At 31.4% G+C, this 3,008-nt stretch overlaps 1 pseudogene; it reads left to right on the top strand.

Annotated features, from left to right (window-relative positions):
* The first annotated feature begins 1,606 nt into the window (after nt 1-1,606).
* On the top strand, nt 1,607-2,647 carry LOC149892329 (uncharacterized; annotated as a pseudogene).
* Nucleotides 2,648-3,008: the final 361 nt, after the last annotated feature.

The following is a 3,008-nucleotide window of genomic DNA, read 5'->3' as shown; positions in this document are numbered from 1 at the left end:
GGGTATTGAAGAGGTGATAAAACAATGGTTAAGATATGCATGCGATCGTGGTAGCGGAAGGAGGGCGGGAAACAGGAAAAAACTAAAGAAAAAAATCCATAATGATCAAGAAAGCGATGAATTTTATGAGAGTAGTGATATATAATTTGTTTTCTTTTGAATAATATAATCTTTACCATGTTAAACGGTGTTCTTTCTGTATACGTATTGCCTTTAAGCGAAAGGGTTTATCTAAAGAATCTATTTAGAATGCGGCGCCAAATATTTGGCATTTCTATATAGAGACGCAACGTCGAATCAAAATAAAATACGACGTTGATTCAACATAAAATACAAATTTGAATCAACATAAATACAACATTGAATAAACATAAATACAACGTTGAATAAACATACAAAACAACGTTGGATCAACATAAAATACAACGTTGAATCAACATAAAGTACAACGTTGAACAAACATAAAATACAACGTGGAATCAACATAAAATACAACGTTGAACAAGCATAAAATACAACGTTGAATCAACATAAAATACAACGGTGAATCAACATAAATTCAACGTTTAATAAACATAAAATACAACGTTGAAACAACATAAAATATAACGTTGGATCAGCATAAAATACAACGTTGAATAGGCATTATATACAGCACTGCGCCAACGTAAAATCCTACACTGTACCGACTTAAAATAAATGTTGTTCCAACGTTGGATTTTTGTTGTTGGCGACGTCGCATTTGTAACCATAATGATATAAAAACAACGTTGGCAACCGACGTTGGGCCAACGCTCCGCGCGACATTGTTCTAATATTTTAACAACGTATAAGTGCTAGCTGGGAAGGTTGATGAATTATGAGAAATTTTAGGTATTGACCTTATTGGTCCCCTTCCACTTACAACACAAGGTAACAAATATATTTTAACTGTTACTGACCTTTGGAGTAAGTATGTTGAAGCTTTTTCAATACCAGAAAATTCTGCTTCTTTTGATTCTAAATGTCTTACTGCTTTGTTTTATCGATTTGGTCCTCCAAAAAAGGTTATTTCAGACCAAGGTAGAGAGTTTGTAAATGACTTAAATGAATTTTTTATTTCTACCTTTAATATCAAGCATTTAATAACCTCTGCTTTTCATCCACAAAAAAATGGACAAGATGAAAGAGCGAATCAGACTATTAAGAGAGCTCTATCAAAAGTAGCTAATGAAACCCAGGATAATTGGGATACTTTATTAGAGCCAGTCTTGTTTGGTCTCCGTACATGTGTACAATCTTCTACTAAGTACACACCATTTTTTTAAATGTTTGGCAGAGAAGCACGTCTTTTTTCAACTTTAGCTCTTAATGATAGTAATCCTAATTTTATTGGTGATAATATTTCCATTTTGAAAGGTAATGCAACTGAAGACCAAATTCAAGAAAGAATGGATTCTTATATTTCAGTTTATGCTATAGTAGATAAGAATATTTGTATTGCACAAAAAAAAAGCAAAAGTACTATGATAAAAAACAATTGAAAGGTTTCAAATAATTTAATTTTAAAGTAGGTGACAAGGTTTTAGTAAGGAATTACAAAAAGATTGGTCGTAAAGGTAGCCGTATGGAGCATGATTGGCTTGGGTTTGCTACAATTAATGATTTTAAACCAACTGGTGCTGTTGTGTCCATTAATGGTAAACTTTGGAAGTCAGCTGTAGCTTTGCCCAATATGAAGCCGTACTTAGAAGAAAATCAAGGTTTGATCTATAAAGATATTTTAAAAGAGCATAATTACTGTTTGCAAAATACTGATCTGATATATATAAATGAAGAATCCTATAAAGAAATGTTCTAGTTGCTCTTCCATAGCATTAGGTAAAAGAACACATGTAAAACATACATCCATAATAAGGTATGATTTAGAGAGAAAGAAAATAAAAGTTAATTAAGTGAGAAAATCTTCCTCTTCTCCTAGCAATTATAACAGTAACAAAATGTTAGTTGTTGCTGAAGAGAAGCCAGTTGATTTTGTTTTAAAAAGTGTTGAATCAGATTTTGAAGATATCGTTAAAAAAAGTGAATGTAGAAGATCAGATTTTACTAAAATTTATAATGCAGTTTCTGTTGCCATTAACTTTTATTCTAAGTTGTCAGCACAGGCTAAAGCTGAGGCTCTAAATATTTCAAAAAACCCATCTGGCTGGCTAGATGGTACCTTAACTGATATTGCACATAGTTTACATTCATCTCAGTTTCCTAAAATATCCGGGTTTCAAAGTTCATGTATTTTTGTTCTTTTAACTCAGTTAGTTATATTCATTCAGAAAGTTATCCTTTTGTGCAAATAGTTAATGTTAGAAAATCACACTGGGTACTTTTAAGTAATGTCTCCTCTGATGTTGGTTCACATTCAAAGTGTGTCCAGTACTACGATTCACTTTTTAATCGTTCAAATAAAGATGATGTGTCATTATCAGTGCACACAGTTGCACGTTCCTACTTGAATTGTAAAACAAGCAACTACTTAACTGTGGAAGTGATGAGTTGTCAAACACAAAATAATGGAAATGATTGTGGTCTTTTTGCAATTGCAAATGCAACAGCTTTATGCAATGGTATTGATCCAAGTTTAGTTTTATGGAGACATATTGAAATGAGGTAACATTACCTGAAATGTATTGAGAATGGTAAATTAGAGATGTTTCCTTTTGTTACTGTGTTAGACAGTCATAAAAGGTGTGCTTTTTCTTTTGACTGTAATTCTTTTTGTATGTGCAGACAAGAGAATAATAATTGATTGTTATTTGAATTTTTCTTGTTATGCATTTGTAATCATAAATGGGAATTAAAGATAATTTTATGTATTATTTCTGCTGGTATTGTGTTTAATTAGAAATCTTGTAGAGACATAGAAATGTTTCGTCAGTATTATTTAGTATCAACTTTAACATTCAAGTTCAGTTGATAATATCAATGTCTTTTAGATTTTTAAATATACAGGGGTTGGTCAAAATACTACGAAC

The sequence above is a fragment of the Hydra viridissima genome, unplaced genomic scaffold (assembly GCF_058129835.1).
Source record: "Hydra viridissima isolate aposymbiotic clone 2 unplaced genomic scaffold, HvirCarnegie_v1 scaffold_2, whole genome shotgun sequence".
NCBI lineage: Eukaryota > Metazoa > Cnidaria > Hydrozoa > Anthoathecata > Hydridae > Hydra > Hydra viridissima.
Note: the sequence above shows the minus strand (reverse complement) of the source record. Positions and strands in the feature narration are given on the sequence as shown.